The sequence below is a fragment of the Cygnus olor genome, chromosome 11, assembly GCF_009769625.2.
Source record: "Cygnus olor isolate bCygOlo1 chromosome 11, bCygOlo1.pri.v2, whole genome shotgun sequence".
NCBI classification, from domain to species: Eukaryota; Metazoa; Chordata; class Aves; order Anseriformes; family Anatidae; genus Cygnus; species Cygnus olor.
In genome coordinates, this window is record NC_049179.1 from 5,554,706 (window position 1) to 5,580,172 (window position 25,467).

At 39.0% G+C, this 25,467-nt stretch overlaps 1 protein-coding gene across 6 annotated transcripts in view; it reads right to left on the reverse strand.

Moving 5' to 3' along the window:
• APBA2 (amyloid beta precursor protein binding family A member 2) overlaps nucleotides 1–25,003 on the reverse strand; it is a 100,202-nt gene extending 75,199 nt beyond the window's left edge. For 2 of the 6 annotated variants that reach the window (XM_040569870.1, XM_040569867.1), the window contains exon 1: nucleotides 3,530–3,612. The gene's annotated coding sequence lies outside the window, so the exon portion shown is untranslated. Of the gene's footprint in view, nucleotides 1–3,529; nucleotides 3,620–21,668; nucleotides 21,724–24,774 lie in introns of those variants that run through there. The other 4 variants (XM_040569872.1, XM_040569871.1, XM_040569865.1 and 1 more) reach the window with 4 other exon arrangements.
• Nucleotides 25,004–25,467: the final 464 nt, after the last annotated feature.

Sequence of the window (25,467 nt, forward strand, 5' to 3'; positions counted from 1 at the left end):
TGTTAGTTAGAGTTTGAATAAGGATCAAAATGACCTATAAAAAGGTTTTTTACCCACTAGGTTAATGACAGCTGAACTTCTATCTTACCAATTCATTCAATTCAAAATCTTAATGGTAAAGCTATGCATGATCTCATATCATTCTCAGTTAAATCCGTGTGCTCATTCCAGTATATACATAATTAAATGGATTAAGATTAGGTAAAGTAATATATGTATGTATGAGGCATAGAAAGTATACATTATATACTGCTAAATATCCTCATCACTCTAACAAGAATATAATTGTGAAACAAAATATAAACTGATGTTAAGTGGTTTGGCAGATTAAATTAGGTACATTTATCTGAAATGCTACTTTTAACCTAAGTTTTCCATGTATAATTCCCTTTTTTTGGATAGCAGTTGAGTATTCTGTATTAAGAATTATGTTTTATGGTTTTTTCTTTCCTCTTTTTTTTTTTTTTTCACAGGATCTAGACCAGACTCTCGAAGATTATCTCTGTAAAAGAATACTTGAAGCAGTGCAGTTCAGGAGAACATAGATGATGTTTCTGCAGAAGCTGGATAAGATTATGAAGAAACTTCACCTACAGTAAGTGATATATTTAATATTCCAAATGCTTTTTGAATATTCAAGTATATAATACCAGATGAATTGTTTAATAGCATCGTTGCATAGGGTTCTCAGAAACCCAGTTTGCCAAGCTACTTCTGTGCCTCCTGTGCTACAGAGGTACTGGAGGGACAGAGGTGCAGGAACACTTTGGCGCTTTTAGATGAAGATCAGATGGAAATTCTTACCAAGGACAAGAAAACTTCTCCAGCAGTTTTGCAGATCTTGGACTGTTCAGCTCTGTAGGGTTTTATCCCCTCACTAGTCTTGCAAACAGATAGTTCACAAAAAACTAATGAAGCTAGACTACAGAGATGTTAATAGGACATCTACATGTATGTTAAAAAAAATTGCTACTCCTGTCTTTTATCATACATTATGGTTAAAGATAACTTGAGAAATTAATTCTTAACTTTCTATAATGAAACTACCTAAAATTATCGCAACAGGAAGTAATCATCAAAAGGAAAGTTCTCCTCTGTATTTCAGTATGCCTGGCTTTTCCATCTGCAACTTTTGCACCATTGGTCTTCTAAAACAGTTGCTGCAGTCATGCAAGTACGAGATTTTAAGCAGAAACAATAAGTCTTCTGAAATTTTAGAGGAAGGGGTTTGTTTTTAGACTCAATTTCTAGTGGTTTCCAAAACTAAAATGCCTTTGAAGTTAATACCCTAATTGAAAGCTATGCAATCTTACATAACAAAGTCACTAAGTTTCTATTCACATATTAAAAGTCTGGGAAACAAAGTTACAGCTAAGATGGTACATTTCCTAGAAACTGTACCCAAGATATTAATGCTTCCTACCAAAGCCATTTAAATAGGCCTCTGAGGTCAATCCCATTTAATTGATCTTTCTGTAATAACTTGGTTCTACAGCATTCTAAACACATTCTCTCCACTTACTGGGATGTGTTTCTTGTAAAATACAATTATACAATCTGCCATTTATACTGCATTGTGCGTTATTATATTACTACATTGTCTTATTATAATGTCCTTGAGATCTACCATTAGAGATCAGTTAATTTTCTCCAGTCCTTTACACAGTAGGGCTTACAAATACTGTAAAACTTGGCTGTGATAAGATTCAACCTTTGGGATCAGTGCCAAAAGGTGGCAGTGAGCTGATGTACCACTGCACCATACTGCAGCAATTTTCTACGTCTAACCCACAGAACCACGTATGCACTCTGAATGAATAAATAGCATCCCAACTTAGCATTTACAGAAATGCTGCTAGGTTTCCTAGCAAATCTGACCTGATGAACCCCATGGATTTCAGTTAAACAAAGCTCTAGCAATTATGTTTATTTAAAAGGTCAAGGAAGGAATAACTTTAACTTTCTGGAACAGGAAAGATCGGTGCTGTACCCTACTGTCATGGCAGAGCAGATCTGTTCATCCTCATGTTGAGGCACAAAGTTAGAAAGGAATCACCAAAACAGGGGACTAATGCTTCTGCTTTAGAGGGCAAACAGAGGCTACTATGCAAAGATATTGCACAAAGGACATAATTCTCCAAAAAGGCTCAAAACAACTATGCCTAGTGAATAAACAGTAAGAATGAGTTTGTAAGATTTTTTTCAAAAAATAATCTTTCTTCAGAGCTTTCTACAGCTGTTCTGAATAACCTAGAACTCATACAACAAATAAATAACTCAAGTTGAACATGAGTAATAAATTGAGTCTATTATTACAAGTAATTTGGGGAGCAGAAGGGTACAGGGAGACAAATTGTCTCTGGGTTATGCAATAGAAAGAACAGACAGACATTTTACCTCTGATCAGCTACTCCATCTGAGTGAAACATAGATCAGGACAAAAACATATACTTTTAACATCTTCTGAATTACACAAGTCCCGAGGCAATTCCAGGAATACTTCCAGGCCCTTCCCAAATAAATAAACGTATCTGTTTTTCTATTTTAATTCATTGTAAAATATTTACATGTTTTCATGAGGATCTTGCCTGTTTTGGGGCAGTATGCAGACTTTACTCCCAAGAATTATCAAGAGAACTAACTAACATTTCTCCTGAAGGTATTATTCCTGGTGCTACAGAAATTACATTGATCATGTAAGGTGTTAAGTACCTTAAGTAAGCATCAAGTATTTAATAATGTCCATGACAAACACAAACATGTACTCTTTTTAACATAATAAACACATTCTACTCATATTTTGGGGGAAAAAAATGCACAAAATGTAATGTGAAGACAGCCTTTATCTCTGTCCATTTACAGAATTTTAAATATGTTTCCATCAAATTCCAAAACAGATTATAGATTGCACATAAATTACTCTCCCTTACAATGCTCTGTATCTTTGGCACCGGCTGAAGCCTCCCTTAGCACTTCTTTATGAACCACTACACCTACATGTTAATGTATTACCTGTCTGTGTACGTATAAACTAAAATCCAAATTATTTTTTCATTCAGTTTATGCAAAAAGAGAAGTGAGACAGGGACAGTTTATTAACTTTTACTTGACGTACAAGATACATTTTAAACCACCTTAAATTCTAAAGTTTTTTTCTTAAAGGAAAAGATCAAGACCTCTAATTATCACCTTAAAACTGTGTTCAGTTCCTGTATGTAAAACCAGAGAGACTTCGTTCTGTTACTTATACTTGGTACATGAACAGACTTCTTCATGCTTGTGCCAGCAGGAAGAACTTGTTTTTTTCATTTCTGAAAAAAGTGTCTGCAGAAATTCAGAATACCAGGCTGGCTTTATTTATATGCTAATATAGGATGATTTCATTTAAGTACATGCACTCTGAGGTCCCAGGTGCTAAATAAAACAGAACATCAAAATTTTGGTTGTGCAAAATTACTTTTTTTTTTTTTTTCAAAAAAAAGGGAACAAAACATTTCAAATAATAGGTGAAAATGAGGATGATAGTTACCCATTCTGCAGCAGTGCTGGGGTGATTAATTATCCAGTATCTGTACAGTGTCGTGAAGATGAAGAACCCCTAGTATTTTCATCACCATATGCTTTCATCCATTTTGTTAGCTGCAGCATGGAGAACAAAATCAATAGACTGTACAGTATCTAAGGGTTTAGGACTTCAGCAAAGAAAACATTAAATTCTGAAAAGTCAAGTAAGACCCCCTACAAAAAAAAAATTAAAAAACTTGCAGATACATGACAATTCCTAAGAACAGTTTATCCTTATTCTACCGCTGGCCCTGGGTGATTAGACCTAACTTTCTCCAAGTTATTAGTGAAATTACTAGACTTCATTTGAATTTATACTGAGTATATGGCTCATTCGTGAAGTTTCCAATTGTAGGTTTTTCTTAATTTCGCTGAAATCTTTTAAGATACATTTCAGCAGGGACTCTGTCATAAAACATGTATCGCCAAGCAAGGGGCATGTATGAACAAAGGAAACAAAAGTTAACTTAGAATACTGACACTGACTGCATCTACCAGAATACATGCTGGTGGTGATAACCTACATTCTTGTTGTTAGGAAAAGCACTGTACAATTTGGCTTACATCCACTCTAAATACTAAAGTAATGTAAATTTTAACTGTAAACAAATCCTGATCGATCTATTAAGCTCTCTGATTTCTACACTTGGATATTTAAGTTACAGTACAGGAGAACACATCTAGTAGAAAAGTGTACTTCCTCCTTAAACTGCTATTTCCCAATACACTCCTCGTATAGAAAATGCCTGGAAACTGCTAAGAATGTCCTGCTTTTATAGTGACAGCTATATTCTCTTAAAGAAGATTCATAAAAATACCACCAGCATAAAAACACTTAAGAGTACATACTTTGCAGTAATCTAGTCTCACTTGAACATGTCTAATCTTATAATCACAAAACTTTAATTTCAGACCAACATAATTGGAACTTTAAGTATGTTTCAAATTCTTTAGGAATCACATTTAGCTAGCTAGTGACACTTACTACAGTTTACAGCCTGCTTTATTGCCACTTTTCTAAATGCCATAGTATCTTTCTTATGCTATCATGGACTCCACTTCCCTGTAGTCTAGTACAAAGAGTCTAGTCTGTACCAGAAACCTCCAGTTCTATTTTTCCTAGGGCAATTTGTACAATCTACCCATTACCATTGGTTTTATAACAACTAGGTTTCCTGAAAAACGTACACAGACACAATTATATATATAAGGATACTTAAAGTCAATACATAATTGAACTTGAATGAAATTTTAAAATAATTAGCCTGCTTATTACTTTCCAGAAATCAATTACTTCATAAATAGTGCTAGAGGCATGGATTTGAATTTTAGTTGAAAAGGTCAGATATGAAGTAACACAGAAGGACCTTAGAAATGAACTGAATTAAGAAAAAAAAAACTCCTATATGTCATGCGAGAGTAAGTAAATACATGCCTACATACCTTATGTGAAGGAAAATATATTAAACTATAAAAAATCAAATATATGTAATTCTCTTCTATCAGTTCTAAGTAGCTATAAATATAGGAGTTGGACCTGATGATCCTTACGGGTCCCTTCCAACTTAGGATATTCTATATCATCAGTTGCTTTGTAGCCTATTACAATTATTATGAAATGTCTCAAAATCCACTTAACAATGTTCCTATTTGCCTCTACTCCAAATCACTGTAGTCATTGCAGATTTTATGCAGCTAGGCAAAGATAATTCAGTTTTTATCGGTTTGACGCCAAACCATAATGACACAAGCTATCTATTCTTACTTATTATTTCCCTTTTCTGCTCTAACTGCAGCCCCAAAACATCACCGTAATCTGTGAAGCAGCAACCATTTCACAGGTCTGAACGGAAGGACTAGAGCATCTTATTAAAAATAAATGTTAGTGCTTCAGCAATGAAAAAGGCCAATCCTGCAAATCCCTAACTGTATGAATAGTGTCACCTTTACAGTACAACCAGTAAAACTGAAGGCTCTAAAATTGCTCAAGGGGTTGAGGATTAGCTACCTACCTATGGCCTAAAGTCTTAAACCCAGTGTTTTCTAATCTAGAAAGATTATCTTTGCATTCAAAACCACAATTATGGCAACTATTTCAAAAAAAAAAAAAATAGCTGCTGCTCTGCATAGAAAATGCCTACATGTCACTGGCTACAGACAATAAATGAAACACTGGCAAAAATCCACTACATTATACCCCAAACTGCTCCTGTTTACGCTTGATGCAGCGTAAAAAGAAGTGTTGATGTCTTATCGCTGTTGTGCAGGTCTGCAAATCTGCATCGCACTTGATTATACTGCACAACAAATGAGAATGCTCTTTCCAGTTCTTGGCCAGCATGAACTAGTACAACTATACTATTGCAAAACTGCAGCATATCTTGTTTGTTCAGGACGAGACAGATCTAACAGATTTTTTCCTGTACTTTTTCACCTTTAATCTCAAGTGAATTTAAGCCCTTTCCTGAAATTTGTTTATCACTGAAATCCCGACCTGATGCAGAGGAATTAGCTGAATATCTCAGTAAAGGCCCTTTTTAGTATGACTGCTATTTTTTGCAACTGTGAGGAGCGCTGAGGTTTGGGTAGTTAGGAAAACAGGCTTACAGCAACTGACTAGAGAGTCAAAAAGGGAGCATATGGATAAGAAATGAAGCATATCACGAATGAGCAAAACAGATAGCTGTATCTCTAAAACGTACTTCAAACAGATCAACTAAGAAATGAACACTTTGTGGAATTAGGAAACAAGGGTGACTAATGAGAAAATTATAGGACACACTAAATGATAAATACAAGGCAATAAGCAGCAGTATAGAGCATCGATGTGCAAACCACATGAAAAGGATATATTCCAACAGTCACAGCACCACACGTTGCAGGCACCTAACACCTCTCTTACTGTGAAATCAAGTGTGCACTGAGGAAATTCATAATTAGCAGTGTCTTCTAAATGAAAATGCAGTAAATGAACGAGTCAGAAGAGTGGGAAGAGAACTATGGTCACTCATGTCCACTTTCAAAGGCTAAGGACAACCAAATGTTCCCATTCAAAGCAATAGGAGCCGTTTCTTTAGGGTAAAGGGAGAGGCAAAACCAAGTGGGAGATTCCACAACCCTCCTCTGGCTTCTCTGAAAGAATGAGAGGACTCTTTGCACTTGAAACCAGCACCCACAATAGCATTTTAGCCCCTCCTACAAGGAGCAGGCCCGGGGCCTCTCCCTTTTCCAAGTACCGCTCACCCGGACAGGATTTCACGTCAGTGTTCCTAAACCACCTGTGCTGTACTGTTTATTATCACTGTCCTTGATAGCATTTCTCCCACATCTGGAAGACTACAAGAATAGTCTTGCCTAAAGATGGTGGCAGTGAAACTGGATTACAGGACCAGGTGAAAAGCTGTCAGATTTTTCTGCCGTTTTCTAGCCACAATGTCTGACAGATAGAGGTTTTTAGAACTCATTACTGGCCCTGCCCCTGCTTCATCCTGAAGCTAGCAGCCAACCCCAGTCAGTTCTGTCCTTAACACAACTGTATGTCTTTGCTGCAGAGATAAATTAAGGATGACACATTTCACATCAGGCTATATCTGGTCCTGTGACACTGCACAAGAACTCATTAGGAAGACTGAACACGAGAATTCATTAGAAAGCCTGAAAAGTCTAACACTTTTCTTCTTAAATGATTATTGTTTTAAAATAAAATCCGAAGCCCCCAAACTTGTAATGCAGAGCAGGCATGATTTCAAAAACTCAAATAACTGGAGTTATACATGGAGCGCAGCTGTTTTGAGCCCAGATGAAGAAGAGCATCTCTCTTCCATGCATCCACATAAGTAGAAGACATTTGTTTGTTCACTTTAGCCGTGTATGCTTAAGAGGACATATTATTGTGTTTGTCTGGATTTCATTTGATAAATATATATCAGATGATTATCGAAATTCATGTGTATCTCCTTATGGTATTTTATTGAAGTTTCTTCCCAGGTAGCAAGTCCTAATTATTCTTAGGATGATCATGGGATGCAGTTTCTTAGAACAGTCACTGATAGAAATCATGGTAGTATTTCAGATGTACTTGTTGGTTGCAGTTACTGGGCTATTCTTCCTCTCCTTTTTTATGAAGAACAAATAGAAGTTTGTTCTGTTTTAAATCAGAGAGAATTGGAAGCAGCATAATAAGATATGACAGGTTACAGCAAAAGTCAACTCTTGAGAATTCCTTTATTTCCCAAGCCAAACTTGAAGATACCACAAATTTAAATCCTCTGTGCCAGTCATAAAATTTTAATTAGCTAAACTAAAATTATTGGCACTGTTTACCACTTCTTATGTTTTTCTTAAACTGCTAGATTTGCCATCACTAAAATAGATTGCAGATTGCAAAAGGCTGTCACCAATACATTAATACTGCCACTTCAGCATACACGTGAGCATTCTATAAAGCTTGATTATAATTAATCAGTAATCTAGTCTCTTGTTTCTCGCTGCCAAATGATAAATTAACAACTAGCTACAATCATGGATGGAATATTAATTTATACAATGCCCTAGGGGTACTTCTGTATGTAGTACAAGATGCCTCACGAACGGATCTGATTCGAAGCTTTAGCAGAACTATGAAACAAAACAAACCAAATCTAGTCAGGATCAGCTGCAGCTATATTAAAACCAAAGATACCCACATCAGCAATTTTAGGAAGCAGCACTGAGATACATAAGAACTAAAATTTAGACATCGTATGAAAGAATGAATTCCTCTTTTAAATGCACAAAAATAAGCTTTTTTTTTTTGTATAGAGGTGGTATTATCTGGAGGCTTGTGAAAAACATTTTGACTTTGAAGGTTGAATTATGCTCTCTGAGCATGCCACTGTATGTGTGTTGTGTAATAGGGATATTTGCCAGTTCTAGAAGGGAAGTTATTTTTTTCTAGTTGCTCTGCAGTACCTACTGAAGCATCTCACTACTCAAGTGAGGACAGCAGATGGATACAGAGGTTCTGTCTCCAGCCTTGCCTGTTTCTCTATTCCATATATGCTGCAGGCTTCATCTTGCAGCATCTCTCAGCTTTCTAGTACATGAAAACAACCTTTGCACGGGTGCAGAAATGATATTCAACTGTCCTCCTCTTCCATAGCTTTCCTTCTCATTTCTCTGCATTTTTCTGGTTTTTGAATGTCAGACAAGACAGAGAAAGTATTATTTTTTAATATAGGAGGAAGCTTCATAAAATATTAATAACCTCATGGCACTTGGCAGTAGCAAAATATGCTTAAGATGCATTATATTGCAAAATTACAGTATAACAGAATACATATTTCTGATTTAGTAGCACTGAAAACATAATAAATCTTGGAAGGGGAAATTCTGTCCTTTATCAGTTTTTCATAGTACAAAGAAAGCTGAATACAACATGAGCTCTTGGTTAGACCATAGGGAACTGCAGCCTCTTTACAAAATGCTAGTCTGTATTTTGGTAGCTCACAGCATTCCAGCACAGAATGATCAAGACATCTGGCCATTTGACTACAAACTGTTAGAGTTTTGAGCCTATCAACAGTCCAGAATGGCTTTCACAGCACTAGAAATACAGCATAGGAGAATGTTTGCCAAGAATAATAGGATGAAAACCACTGAGAAAGAAACGGGGTTATTTTCAAATTTCTAAAAGGGTATTACTAATTATTATAAAGCATTCTCTCATAGGAATTCTTAGAATTCTTTCTTATTCTGAAATCAATCACTGCAGCATACATAATTTCAAGCTTTAATTATAAAAGAATAGGCAATCTACTTTGAAAACAGCATAAAGATGCAGCTAACTCAGACATTTCAAGCAAGACTCACATTTTAATTTCACCTTCTGTTCTTGCATTTTAATGTTTTAAGCATCCTGCTTTATGAGAAGGTTATCACTTATTGCATGGCAAGTCTGAGAGAGCTCCTGTTCTCCTCGGACCTGCCGGTTCTGTCTGTGGTACAGTCAGATACAGCAGAGCTGAGCAGACGAGAAGCCAGCGATGACTGGGGACAGGGGAAAGCAGCTACCAGCACTGACTGCTAGACCTAGACAACTGAGGAATATTGCCCAGAAGGGAAGGGGCAGAATCATTTGACAGCTTACACCTCAACTACTATACAGAATAAAGTACTTGCATATCACAATGTACTGTACAGAGCTGCTACAGAAATACGAATATCTTCTTTGTACAGAGTGTATGACCTCATAAGCTACTGCAAACCATTTACAGTCACTTAGGCATCATGAGGCTTTGATGAAAAACCCAGTCGCACCTGTATTTACAATGCCTGCCAAGGCCTGCGGTCTTATCAGGCACACAGTGCACAGGTCTGGCTTCTTCATTACTAGTTGCAAGGTTTTTGGAAGGAAGAAGCATTGGATATCTGCTTCCGAGCTCCAGCTGATGTCCCTCAGGAAGGCTTATCCCCGAATTTATCAGCAGAGGGCACAAAAAAGCAGCACTCTTCTTCAAATGTACATAAAGGGAAGGGGCAGCTCCCCAGGTCGCTCCTCAACAGCCACTGGGTTAGCATAATCTGTTCCATTTGAATAGAAACAAACAAGAAAACTGGGCCAATCATATATAAAGCATGTATCATTTTGGTTGAATAAACCCTAATCGTTCATTTGAGATGGAATTCATGATACTAATAACTGTGGGATGCTTCAAACATTCAGATATTTGAAAACTTGAATGTCTGAAGATGAGGATTTATAAATTGCAAATGAAAGAACTAGTCCCTGGTGGTATCAAGCAAATGAACAGCGTGTTGGCAGATATTAAATCCTACTGCATAAATAATCTCCTTAAACCTGCATCTGTGAAACCTAACTGCATTTACTTTGAATTTACAAAAATATCTGTCCCTTATGCTCAATACAAAACAATTTAACTAAGCAAACAAAGGCTGAGAAACAGGGTAAGCAAAATGCTGTTCGCTATTGGGTTGCTGGACACAGAGGACCTTCGTTAGAATTAACTTGATTTAGCTGTAAAGGAAAATAGCCCACCACCCTACAGCTTACAATGCAAATTTCAGCACAATATTTTATGCAGATCATCCCCACCAACCACAATGTTGAGTGATACAATCTTTTATCCCAAATTAGGGTAGGTGGAGTTTTGAATTTAGGATGTTAGTTTCTTTGAACTCTGGTTCTCTGTGGCTTAGTTTTTATGTCCTGCAGACAGATCTTCCAGAAAAATACCAGCAATTTACACAAATGTTTACATCTTCCATGAGAGCAGTAGACTCTCTGTACATTGAAGAATCAGGATCTTTTATCTCTAACACGAGTAAGTAATTAGTAAGGTGAAGAGTTAGAGAAAGCTTATTTTCAATTCTACTGAAGCACCTGTTTTGAAATGTTATTGTGGTATCGAGTGAGAGAAATTGCGTCAATCCAGACTGAGTCTTCTAAAATGTAAACTGTTTTTGCTATTGTATAACCAATGCAAAGAATGTTTTCTCACCAAGCGATGACTACTCTATCCAGATTTCTACCCATGAAATTGCAATACTAAAGATAGGGATTCTTTTTAAGTTTTATGTTGGAGGATGGAGGTATGTTATACTGTAGTTTTTCTCACTCAATATCTTTATTGAACATAAGATTTTAAAGTCTTTTTTCTTTTCTGATGCTACATAGAGAACAAGCAACATTCATCTTTCAGTGATTATGCCTAACTTCCAAAACATGCCACTGTTTCTCTTTGGGAAGCTGTGGAACCAAGTGGAAGGAGAGAGGAACAACTGTTGGAACTCTATAGATTCTGACATTTGTCTTTGGCTAGAAGGCAGGGTCAGCTCCAAGAACCAGTTTTAAGAAAGTCTTGAGGTTTGAGAGAGACAATTCACTGCTCAAGTGCTCTGCAAATTGTAGTGATTTCTATAAAAGACTACTCTGCTGCTTGGAAAATAATGAAATACCTTCATGAGTGGTTCAAAATGAAGAGTATGAAATAACATCAAGGGGTGAAGCATAATCTTGTGAAAGGATTGTTCATCCTTTGGGATATAAGAGAATGGTACCTTCAAACTTGACGCACATGAGGTATCTGGATAAAACAAAATATGCAATTAGCCAGCCATTAAAAAATTCTTTAAAAATTGTGACTATCTAGACTGTCCACTCTAGCTTGAAAAAGGTTTTCAGTAAAGGTGGCGAAATCCCTTTCTAGAAATCCGCAGGCAAAGTTCAAGTTAAATCCTTGACTGAACAGACTTTCTGTGCTTAAAGTGTAAGTATTAACTCTGTTGTTTTAAAGGCTCTATTTAAAGCCAGGAAGTCAGATGCCATTAGCTGCCTGGGCTCTGATGCACGTGTCATCTTATCCCATCAGATCCTAATAGCTTGTTAAGCAGAACAGAGCCATGTGGATCTTGTCTACCTGGAGTTGTTGTTGAACATATGAAAAAACTAAACTTCCTCAGAAAAAGTAGGGCAACGAAGTGCTATTTTCTCCTGATCTTGGATTGTTCTGGGAAGGAGAGGAAGGGACTGAATATTTATTAAAATCTCTGACTGTCTTTGCAAAAAGACATCTTGATCTTGTGTGCTTTCTGTAGCAACACAATGGAATCCTGATGACTCAAGGGAAAATAAAACAAGTCAACTGCTGAGAGATGAAACCCCAGTAGATGAAGCACTTCTGAGCATCGCTCCCCTTCTAACATCAGTCTGTTCAAAATCCGAGGAACCATTCATTTCCCTTTAGACCTTCATAAGGATGGTGAATGTTTATCTCACTTTTGCCAAGTGCGATAGGGAGAAAAAACATTTCAAACACCGGAGACTGTAGATCCTGCCCACTACCATGTGATAAAGCTGTCATTATGAAAATAAACATAAACACAAATATTAGAGCAGAAATTCTAGATCAGATCAGCATAAGCCTTTGGCGGTTCATACTATGCACCTTAATTCTTTTTAGGCTACACCTCTTAAGTAGTCTTTGTACGTATGTATGTCCTAACTGCTTCAGCAAAGTACAGGAGACAACAGCTGGCTCTCTCTACTTTGTATTCGCTGCCATCCTGTGCTCTGCTGTAGATGGGAACATTGAGAATTCTAGTGATCAAGCAAAATCCTAACTATTCAGAAATGTTCAGCCTGTTTTCAATCGTTACTGGTTTTGTTCTTTTGTGAGTTTTTTTTATTTATTTGGTCTTCTGCATCTGAAGCTGGAATGAGTCTGTCTGTAACTGAAGATATGGAAGTTCACACATGTAGACAGACCTTCCCCATCAGTAATCGACTGGCTAATTATGCACCAATGCAGTACAGAACAAGAAGAAAGCTGAAAATTTGCTGTTATGCAATATTCCAAGAAGCACCAATGCAGCTTTAGCCGTTCTCCTCATTAAACATACACTGTGGTTGAAGTAGATGCAGTGTCAGGGTTAATCGGATCAATGATTGGCCTAAACATGAGATTTGTTGAGGAATGCAGCTTGCCTGACTGCAGCATGTAAAATGATGATATCAGATGGAAAAAAGCCATACATAACAGACCTGTCAGATAAAGGGCATTAATCCTGCAGTGTAAGGCTCCTGTAGCTCCGCGCAGGGTTATTAAAGCTGGGCCCAAGTATGGAAGACAGCTACATGAAGGAAGCCTCATGCTCCGTATCTGTTTATTACCCTATTTGTGTCACACTGGCTTATCAAAGGATTAGAATGCATTTTGAGGAATATTAATGAAGCTTTAGAGATATAGGTATAAGCTTATATGAAAACAAGATTTTCCTGTACAATTTATTTCATTTCTGGTAGGACAATACCTTTCTGTTTAATTTGCTTGAATGATCAGTACATTTCCTAGGCTCTCAGTAAATGTAGCTATGCATTTTGATAACACTTTCAGGAATTAATGCTTTTTCTTTCAAAATGAATTAACAAATCACTGGAATATCTTACCTGAGACAGCACATTGATACGCTCTGCATCACAGCCTATTTTCTACTTATCTGTGCATTTTCCAATTCAGTATGCTGTATCTCTCATCACTAAGCACACAGTAAGCAGCTACTAAGCAAGAATGTAAATGGCAATATGAGTCTTGCTAATATTTATTCTTCAGTGTTTTGATTATGTGGTCATAAATAGAATGGTTTTTCTTCAATTGATGCTCTGGACAGTAAGTGTATAAATTCTGGTATCAGGTTTAGAAAAAATAATGTCTTGCCTACAGTTACATTTATGTATAGCACGAAGTACGATAGCTGGCAGAATATGATCTTTAAGGAATACGTATATAATTATGCTCATTGGGAAAGTCAAACGTAGACTAATTCCTCTAACAATAGGGCAAATTCCTATTTTTCTATCATTAAGTCAACTAGGCTTCGTTTTTGTAAGTTTAATGGTTTTGTAAGTTTAATGGTTTGAACAACTACCCCATGGCAGCCTGATCCTCCCAGCGAGAAGTCCCATGTCATAAGAGGTCGCACCGTTACAGCCCTGCTAGGGCAGGTGGGACATTCCGGTGGCAGAGGGCTTCAGAGAAGTTTGTAGAAATAGCAAAAATTTTGTCATGAAAAGCTGTTGAGCTGCATCCAGCTCAAATCAAAGGCTAGCCTGCAGCCACTTGAATTGCAAAGACATGTCACTGTCCCTTAGTAACAGAACTTGCCTCCAATTGTAAAACAACAACCTAGCACTGTGCAGACCTTTTCTGGGCTTTCTTGGTGGATTTTGGCAGGCACTTGGAAGGTTTCCCCATAGGATACAATTTTGTACCATCATTTGTAGCCTACATTGAAGGGCTGTAATCAACTTCTGTGCTATTTGACACCTCTTTATCAGATTTAAGCCCTGAACAGTCACATAGTATTTTCCTTTCCATTTAATTCTGCATCTTTTATTTGCTACAGTAACAACAGACAGCTGGGGGCAAATAAACCCTAAATTAAGTCTGTTGCAGAAAAGCCTATTAACCAGGATTTCTTCGTGTTGAATATTATACAGACTTTCCTGCCACAAAAAAAAAAAAAAAAAAAAAAAAAAAAAAAAAAAAAAAAAACCTTAAAAATCTGTAAGTAAGTCTACAGGTGACAGGTGAATGAAGCAGGCTTGGAGGAGTTCGTTCAAAACCAGACCAACACACCCCACACATTGACGCAGCAGTGGTCAAGGACAAATAACACTGCAATCAGTGTAATAACTGCAAAGCCACCCCTTTATAATCTCCACAGCAGAGAACCTTTTTCCAACTTGTGTGGGTTCCCATGTTCTTTATACTTACATAGGCAAATCTTTTAATGCATTCATTTATGAAGGTAGCTATTTTCATCTTCATAGTTTAAGCCAGCAAGAAGGTTAAGAGCAAAATTCAAGTAAGTAGTAAAACGAAATGAAGATTTTCTACTTAAGTACATTTAGGCTCTTCTACCTGATAATTATGGACATACCTATTATTCCAAGTTTTCAGTAAACGTTTTGTCTGTTAGTGATTAAATCCAGTGTTTCACACCCTATCTCTACCCCAATATGAGATTATATTGGCTGCACCACATTTTTACACTCTTGCAACAGTCTCTTCCTCTGTCAGACAAATGTAAACAGAAGATACCAAACCGTCAGGTCTATTTAGTTAGGTCAGTCTTATGAGCAAGGACAGTCTATGGCTGTCTTTCTAAACGTCTACCACAAAGGGATGCTGTGCTCCTGGTTGGCTCATAGGCTCTGCCACAATAAAGACTTATTTTTTTTTTTGAGCAGCTCCATTTTATTCAGGATGCCACTGTGTTGGTTAGTTTAGTTCCATGTGTATGGTAAACTTGCAACGAGGGAAAAACACTTCAAACCTTACTGTTTGAAGACTCCTGTTTGAATTTCCCCCATTAGTTGTCTTTATGATACGTGAGGGTCCCTGTTGACTTGGGCATGCTTCCCGTGGGTGGCCTGAGGAGGTGAGCAGGAGGAAGGAGGAGCACTACCAGGCCAGTCTGAGGAGGTAGCAGTCAGCGTGCCAATGGGACACAACGTCAGCCCATCAGTCCTCAGCCCCAGTTAGGGTCACAGGCTCCTCCGATGTTGAGAGGGAGACAACCTTAAAGGCAACATGGACTTCATCCTGTCAAAAGGCACAACCCATTGTGCCAGAACATGGGAAGGCTGGGAAAGTTAGGACTACCAGTACAGGCAAATGTTTCCCAGCCTTGTGATGTTATTTATTTACCAATACCGTATTAGCTTGCTATATTACCTTAATTACTAGATTAATTTCATTAGGATTATCATTACATAGATGGAACTATGTAACACCATGAAGTACTTAGTGATAAAACAGCTAGTTCAGAAACTTTAGGTGGCATTTGGCTGGCTTATTTTTTATTAAGCACTGTTATAAAAATGTTAACTACCATCAGAAAGACAAACGGTAACTTGCGTTTATATCATTCAGATATAAACAGACTCCTGTTAATATTAAGTAACTTATTTCCAACCACAACTGCTATAGCATTGCCAATCACAAGTATTCCAAAATTATTTAAAGATGTCATTTTGTCCTTAGACATTTAAAGTACATATTCACAGTTTCTCCATTCTTGGAGCCGATGTGAGTAGACACTTGAAGCTGAGATTCTCACACACCAGCAGCTGGAGCAGTAGCTAAAGCATGAAATATCACAAGAATCACAATATTAAGAAGTGTTAACAAATCCCAATTAACTCAATGCTGTCTCAAGAATAAGCCTAAGATTTTACTAAACTGTGATTAAAAAAAAAATCCAAAATGAAAACATATGTGCACAGGAAAGAAAAATATTGCCACAGAGGGCTAGTAGTTTTGCAAATATCAAGGGGAAAATATAAATATACACACTCAGTTTTCCCTCATTCCAATCGTTAGGAAGCAAACCATAGATGATTATGGGTCTTTATCATGTTTTGTACAAAATACCTTCTCATGAAGCAAAGCATTGGTACATGAAAATGTGAACAGCATGTCTGGATGATAGAAAACTCATCAGCTGACAGTTTGTTCTTTGTGTTATTGCTATTGTACAGAGCAGGAACAAGAGCAGGATGGTAACACGGGTAAACCAGTAGGCAACTATTGCATATACCTCAGTGCTACTCCTGGTTCAGTCACCCAGCAGGGAGAATGATTATAGCCAAGTCATTTTAGTGTCTCCCTATCTGTAAAACAGGGCTATCAAATTTACTTCCTTTGCTTTGATACTTTCTGATACAACATTCAAAAGCTAAATCTCACCTAGTGTAATACTACAAAAGACTCCCAGTACTAATGTATACATCTTTTGCTGCAATAAAACTGATGTGAGGTTATTTTTCCCTTGTGTAATATAATCTTAACAGCACTTTTTTGTTTAAATCATTATTCCTAATTAGATCTGCAGCTAGTTGAGGAGTATGTGTTGAATAATCAACACAGGCAAATATCAGTGGAAACGCATGCTGTAATGATAATTTATTATTATTGCACAAGCGTGGAATAGAGCTGCGAAAAACCCTTGGGTGATCTCTTTCCATGTACTGAAAACAGCAAGTGTTATATATATAATATATAAAAATGTATATATATAAAATAATGTATATATAACACCTTCTTTGTCTTTCACTTTTAGAAGAATAGAGGGAGATTTCCACTCATTATTGAAAACCCAAAGAAAAACACTTTATTACATTTAAAAAACAACATTTGACTTAAAGGCACGCTACTGCTACTACACAGGTATTTCCAGGCCAAGCCTTTCATCAAGAAAGCAGGCAGATATTTACCAGGAATGAAGAATTATGCCACCAAAAACCTTCATATTATTAACATCAGAAATGCAATGCCACTCAGCATTAACTAGGAGCGTTCCTCTCCATTGCTCAGTTCATACCACTGATGCAGTACTAAGCATGAAATTTCTAATCACCAACAGGACTCCTCCTCTTTCTGCCTATCATCCAGTATGCCACGGCTCTTATCTCCTGGGCCATAATATGTCAAATACTTCTACATAATTAAAGCCACACTGATTGACTGGCTAAGAATATCACCGGGATAAGTTTCTTTTAAAAGCTGCCATATCTCTAATCAAGAGTTATGTTCCAGTAACAAAAGCTTTTGCATCTAAAGAATAGTGTGTGTGTGTGTGTGTGTATACATATATAACATTCTTTTTCCTCCACAGCTCAGCAATAACGAAAATATCATTACACTCTGATTTTCCTTTGTAATGCTAAATCAGAGACTACGAAGGATGGCAAGAGGCACTTACTGAGGTAGGCAAAATGCACATTTTCGTTAAGTATGGAAACTATCATTTATATTCCTCTCTTGACATAAACCTTTATTGCACTACCAACAGTGCCTTTCCAGATTTTGTCAGTTCATTCGTCTCTGGGATTTCTGTTGTTGTGGCAGGGTTAACTTTGGGAATTAAAAAAAAGATCTGTAGAAGTCAGAAATATATGAACAAATTGATGGCAAGGTTTATGGCTTGTCAGGTTATTTTATATTTTAATGTACTGTTAACAGTTCATTCTTTTTAAATGCAAATTTGTTAAGGGTAAATTTAAATATCAAGGCAAGCAATTCTGGTAGCATGGCAACAACATGCTATGCTGCATAGTAAGAGTTTGGAGCCAAGGCAAGCCTTTGCTTCGCTCCCATCCTGGATCAGTTTATAAGAGTAGAAATATTTGTTTTCTTTGTGAGCCTGCCTTTCTGACTATTCCTACATTAGTAGTTGTAATGGACTTTGAAACAATATGAGCATTAAATACTGGGAGAGAACTTGCACCCTCACTCAAGACAGCACAGCAATCATGCAACCTGGTAGCAGGTAGTAACAAACCTCCAAAAACCCCTCTTGCCCAAGAAATTGCAGTCAGGTTGGCCATCCTTAATAGAAAGCCTACAGCTCAGGAAAAAAAATAAAAATCCTCACTCCCAGGAGAGAGAGATTTGGTGTGTATTTGAAGGGCATAGTAGCTCTAAAGAAATGTTGCTTGTGAACAAGAAGCAAGCAATCTCATTTCCATGCACTTGCTCTGATGTGTTGTTGAAAATGCATCCCTCTTGGCGTTTGGAGAATGAGTTTTGAGGCCTATTCTAAGATTTGACTAAACCAAATGGGTGCATTTTCCCTTGCACTGAAATGTTATTTTTGTGGTGGCTGGTATCAGCGACTCTAGACAGTAATGGCAATTGCTTGATAGCATTTCACGCTTGTTGAAAGCGACCAACCAACCAAGACTCCTATGTCACTCTAGAACAGAATCTGATCTGTGCAGCAGTCATTCTTTTTCATTGCTCCAGTCGCTTCAGTAACCAGGCGCTCAGTTAGGAATCTGTGACCATTTTGCTGGGGCAGGGAAAGGCAAAGTTAACAAGCACTTCTGAAACTCCCTAGAAAGGCGGGCGAAACAGGGAAGTACAGCAGAGGATCTTGGTTTTGAAGGGCACAGTGGGAGACAAAGTCTACCCAAATATCCCTTGTTTGTCTCGTGCATGAAGGTAGTGAATACATGGCAGGCTGTGGGGGAATCTTATTTTCTTTATTATTTGTTCTCTTGCATAAAGATCAGCTATTTCACTGAACCTGAGCACTGAATGCCAAACAGAGCTACTCCTTCCGGGAGGTTATTATAATATTGCTTAGACAGGCACTGTCCCTGTGGAACTTGGGCTTCTCACCCTGTATTACAGCATGTATAGTGGTGGGGGGGAAAAAGCTGCTTAGAAATACTTAACTAAATAGTTTGGGAATACTTGAGTACAAAAAAAAAAAAAAAAAGAGGCATAGAGCCCGATTTTATTGTTCCTTGGTAGCTGTTCATCCTGGTTTAACGCATGCAACACACCAATGACTTTATAATCTTGTGTTTCATCTGATTTGAGGCAAATATCACCTTGATTTTGGAACTGCAGCTAATGTCTCAGCCAGACTCCCTACTTCTGCCTAAATATTCACTCTTTTGGAGCATACACTTCAAAAATTCATCACTTCCTCCTCCTCAGGGAATTTTCACATAAAGATTATCACCACCATCACCATCAACATAGATGTTATCTTGCCCCCCCCCCTTCTTTCTTCCCATGTTCTCTTCCTTTGTGATATGCTAATAATATTTCTCTAATCAGTTTAGAGCTCCTAAAGTAAGGGACAGACCTATAGACCTTTCAGTGCTTACTTACGTAGGTGAGCTTTCTCCAACTTTTATTACCAAAAATCACTTCAAAAAGTTTCTGCCCTGTTGCAAATGCTTCATGACAGAGTTGGTTCCCCCTGACTTTTGATGTGCTTTATTTCTTCCTTCCCATGAAATGCTGTAATGCCTTGATATTCCCCATGACTGAGGACTTCCCGGTGCTACAGGGTCACTTTGTATGAGACCAGTGGTCTTCTGCATGGCAGGAAACCTACGGAGTTCATTCCAGAGGTCCTCGAGGGATCTGTCCATGTGATTCTCCAAACAATGGGCACAGTAATGTTTGTGGAAAATTGAAGTCACATTGTCATTACTGTCTGTTGCTGGTTTGTTAGTGCAACTAAGGTTTACATCAACTGTTACAAACCTCAGATATGAAAGGTCTTCTCCATTTATTCCTATGCTTCTTTCTTCAGCAGCTTACCCAGAGAAACAGACCACATAGTGATCTCAGGGGCTTATTCCAATGTCGTTCCTAAAACCCTAACTGCCTGAAGTTCCTCCTGTGGACTTAGGCTCTTAATACAGTGAGATGTAAAGATGAAAGTCTATACATGAGAACATACATTCTCCATCTCTGTTTATCTGCTAAAATATGAATTTTCTGTTCAATTTTTGCTGGAATTGCTATCTCACTAAATCCTCAGAGAACCCTGTAGCGTCATGCTAAGATAAGCACTTGGCTGTCATTCACAACAAATCCAAATTAGAGCAACTGGAAAGCAGAGGTGACTCTCGATAGTCATCATAGAAAGGATACCTTACTGGGGAAAAAGGAAGTGAGCCCCAAAAGCCCTAAGTTACTTGGCATTTTGAACTACGGTGCTCAAGCAACTGGATCTGCATACCTACCAGAACTCCCACAGGTAGTGTTACAAAACCATTACGTTGAATTGTGAGCTGTTTTTTTTTTTGTTTTAGTTTTAAGATGTTGCTATACTCATGACAGTGAGAAGAAACTCATCTGCTATGACCACTTTATTAAGTCTTAGCTAAATCTAACTACTGTACTCAGGTGAAGGAATTTCACTAATTTTTCAATCAGATCTTGTGAACCCTTAATACACAAAGGTAGAGTATGTATAGAAAGAAAAACTTACAAGGTCAGGCCTCTCTCTTGTAGAAATGGTTAGGAAAGAAAAACCAGCAGATTTCACTCTTTGAAAATGAACATCTATGTACAATAGCTGATGGGAGAGGAACTTTCACAAAGGTTGCAGATGATAAGGGTCTGTGAGGGGGATCTTTCCAGATGTAAAAGGAAAGACAGAAATCTGCAAATAATGCTAGCTAGTGATGTGTTCACAAATATTCCTTACATCGATTTACAAAATGAAGTTCAAAAACTGCTTAAACAACAGAATGGAAATAATCAACCTGTCTTCTAAGAAATAAAGCAAGTTATTCTTATGTGGATGAATCTTGATTAGTAAAGTCTGTAACTAGAAGGGTTATTCTCTGAGGGAAGCTTCATCTTTAGTAGTTCAAAACAGACAACTATCCCAAGATACTCCTTCCTGCAGCTCCCAGTGGGAGTCCAGGTAGATATCAGCACTACAGAATTGCTGCTATTTGAAAAATTCTTATCTAGACTCCAAACCTCACATTGCTTATAACTGTCATACTTCTACTATCCAAGCATTTTTTATTTTTAACATACCTTTTGCCAACTTTCCTTTCCTCTTTATCTACCTCTATTTCAAAAGCAAATGATCCCTTCATGCATGATTATACATTAGAGTATGCATCTCCAGCAATACATCACACAACGTTATCATCTGGGAATGACGACGCTTCCTCCTCATCCCCACCTACAAGGCTTCTAATTCCCCCCCTTTGCCTAGGTGGAAGTACCTGTTAATCCTACAGCTTTCCGAAGCAGCTCTGCTCTACTCTAACTTACTCCTCTTGAAGTGCAAGTCATCCATCTCTGCTGCAGTAGGTGAAGGCAGTAAGTACTGCAACAAAAAAAAAGGAAAGTAACGTCATGTACTCAAGTGACAGTGCATTCACCTATGAGCATCAGAAACAAACACTTCATTCTGTATCTGTTTCTATCACTTATATAAGATCTTTCTTCTGGAAAATAGTACCATTAGCTGAGATGAGACTGAAGTTTAAATAAAATTCAAACTTCAAAAGAAAGCCCTCTCCTCACAGATGCCATGATAAAGTATAAGTGCTGCATGTTTGTCTTCTGTGGGCAGGACAAGCCTAAAGAATTCAACGCTTCAAGCACGATGCTTTCTTGAGCTGCTTTTCACACAGCCCTCGATGGTAAATGCGTCCTCAGGAAAATAAATAAATAATCCTCACATATTAATGCTCTCTCCAGTAGACTAAAAGCATTTGCAAGTATCCAAAGTACTTACAATGAACATTTTGCTCAGCAATTGCTTGTTTTGTAGAGTGTCTAAAAACTAGTGAATTCTGACTCTGCTTTCAGCTCTTCCTCTTAACTTGTGAAATCCATGTGACTGCATCAATGCATTATTTTCTCCAGCTATAAGAACCATCATTATGTCTCTTGCAATGTTCCAAGACTTTAATTGCCTCACAGGAGTGCCAGAAAAGACACTACTTAGAAAGCATGTTCTTCCTTTTGTTTATACTTACATTAAAATATAAATATATCAAGCAAATCTCTCTTTCTCAGGAGGCTTATAGTAAAGTATAACTTTATCAACACAGGTAACAGTAGTTGGCCAGTGTATCATACCAATATTACACTCTGTCTTTGCCGAGATCACAGAATCATTCAGGTTGGAAAAGACCTCTAAGATCATCTAGTCCAGCCTTTAACTGCATTATAGATGCAGTCTAATGAGTGCTGAGTAGAGGGGTATAATTGCTTCCCTTGATCTAGTGGCTGAATTCCATGCAGACCAGGATGCTGCTGGCCATCTCTGCTGCCAAGGCACACGCCTGGTTCACGTGCAGCTTGATTCCCCCCAGGACCGTCTCAGCAGCCTCTGTTGTTGCAATGCCTTAAAGCATGGCCTTGTTTATTGAAGCACGGATGAAATGGGAAATGGATATAACAAGTCTAGGGCCATGCAAAAGTACCCAAAGCCTGCCTATCAGAACATTAACTCTAGGCTTCTCACACTCCGTTGGGTTCAAAGGCTATAACCAGCATTTCATTCTGTACAACAAGATGAGTTTTTTTTTTTTTATTTTTCTCTGTGAGTTGGCAGCCAGCAACAGGTCACTTCTTGCTAGATTTCTCCGCCTTCAGCACAGGAGTATAACCTGGAAGAGGTTTAAATGACGGTATTTTCAGAAATTATTTCTTAGCAAATGTTCTTATCAGAACAGCTGGAGAGATGGTACAATTATGTTTCTTGAAGTGGCTCCTCATGCTTACAGCCTTGAGCAAAGGTCACTTCTTAAGGACCTAGTTCTTGTTTAAATTCATCTCCAGTCTCCAACCTGAACTGGCATTAACCAAGTAACTGCACAAAAAATGCTTTTCGAGATGTTTGCTTAGAATCATAAGGCTGACCAAAGAGATGAGCAGCCATGGCCTTTTCAAGAACACTTTTTCTTTATGATCAGAGGATCAAGGCGAAGTAATAATGCGACTTCTGATTAGAGGCAACACTGCATTTGTAAAAATAGCTTTAGATATTTCCAAGTGCCAGATAAGGGCTGAACTATCAGAGAATTTAGGCTTAGGAAGCCTGACAATCAAGGTTTCACAAGGACAAGTCTGCAGCCCAAAACTCTGTGAGCCCATAGAGGAGCAAGTACAGTGGCTTCCCCTCTAGCAGGTTAGTACCCGTAGCACAACAGTACAGAAAGAAAAGCTCTGTCCTCCTCATCTGTCCCATAGAGAAGAGAACCTGGACAATACAGTGATAAATTTACATCTTATGCTTTAACATAAGCTTAAATCTTATGCTTTTTGACATACAGATAACCAGCATATACTGTATTTTTACTTTCAAGTATCAATAAACAGTTACATAAGAATCCTTTCAGGATCACCTTATGCAGAAATACTATTGCTTACACATAACCACATAAAACTATGATAGTTGCTTCAGTTTTTATTTTACCAGTAGAAATGAATGAGGAATTCTTGGGTAAAAGGCAAAATACATGGAATACCTTTTCTGCAGGCACCCAACCCCCTCCAGGAAGATTATAGGGTGGCCTTGACAAGGTAATGTAACTGAAACATCTGCATTTCTCACCAAACAGGCCATAGTAATTCAACACTTTTCTTATACCTCGGTGCAATGCACATTATCTCCGAACTACAAACAGTGTATAAGAACCTCTTGTGGTTTTGTTTAATTATCCTTTCTGCCCCGGCCACCCTGCAGCAGCCAGCCAGGCGGCCCCGAGGATGCCAAGCACGCAGCCTGGAAGCAGGGACAGACCGAGCAGTCCTCGCCTTCCCGAGATGCGGCTGAAACGCAGCACTCCCCTCCTCCCCCAGCCCTTTTGTTACGGCAATACGAAGGAGAAAAAACCGAGAGCTGCTCAAAAAAGGGGAAAACGGAGCACGCTATCATGCCTCATGCTGTTCACCCCGAGAAAGATCAAGAATTCCCAATTGAGCCGCTTTTTCCCTCCAGACAGATGAAGGGAAGGGGGGAGAAAAAAAAAAAAAAAAAAAGCGGATCCAAATGTGTGGTCCCTTTGCCACACCGGAGGCACGAAATCAGACAAACTCTCGACGGTGCTGCATGGCACGAGGGCTCCCCTCGCCTCTCTCCGAGCCCGCTCCCCGGGCGGCCCGTCGTGCTCCCGCGGACATCGCGGGTGTGCCGAGCCGAGCCGTGCCGCACCGCCGGGCCCCGCTCCCCAATGCCCGCAGCGCCCCGCCATGGCCCCGCTCCGCCGAGGCTGGGGGCAGCGGGGCCGGGGGGGCGAGCGCCGGCCCCACGGCGGGCGGGAGGCGGCGGCGCGGCTCCGCTCCGTGCCGCCGGGCATCCCCGCTCCCCTCAGGGCTGCCGCCGCCGCCACACCCCGCTCCGTGCCCCTGCCCCGCTCCTTACCGTGCTGACAGCGGCGGGGCCGCTCCCCGCCCCGCGGCGCCGGACCCGGACCCGGACCCGGGGGGCAGTCGCAACCGCTCTTTTGTGTGCCTGCCTCGGCGCCACACACCGAGACGGCTGCTGCGCCCGGGAAGCTGCGTGCGAGAATACCAGCGGCCGCCCGGGAACCTGCATGGCGCATAGCGCGGCTGCTGCGGCGCCTCAGGGGGGGCCGGGGGGGCTCCCGCCTCACCTCAGTCCCCTTCAGCCCGCCCCGCCTCGTCTCGCCTCGCCTCAACCCGCGCGTCGCGCTCCCCTCCCCGGGCACTCAGGTAACGGCGGCCCGAATGCCATCCTGCCATTAATCACCTCAGGTTTCCCTGCTTCTTGAGGTGCTCAAAATCAAATTAAAAAACAAAAGTTTGAACTTTACAGCAGGGGACAGCGCTTGACTCCTAACAGTCACATTCCACCGTAGGGACAGATTTATGAGGTAAAATAACAATATTTATGCCCTTGTGCTGATCATACATAAATCCTCCATATAAGAATTAAAAATGGTAAAATTTATAATACTTAAAAACTCACTGAAATGGATTTATCCAAGAAGAACATTTCTCATGGTGAATGACAAACATAGTTGGTTTCTCAGGCATTTTATCAGAAACTACTAGATCTTTCTATGGCAGTTCAGTGATAGTGATTATATATAAA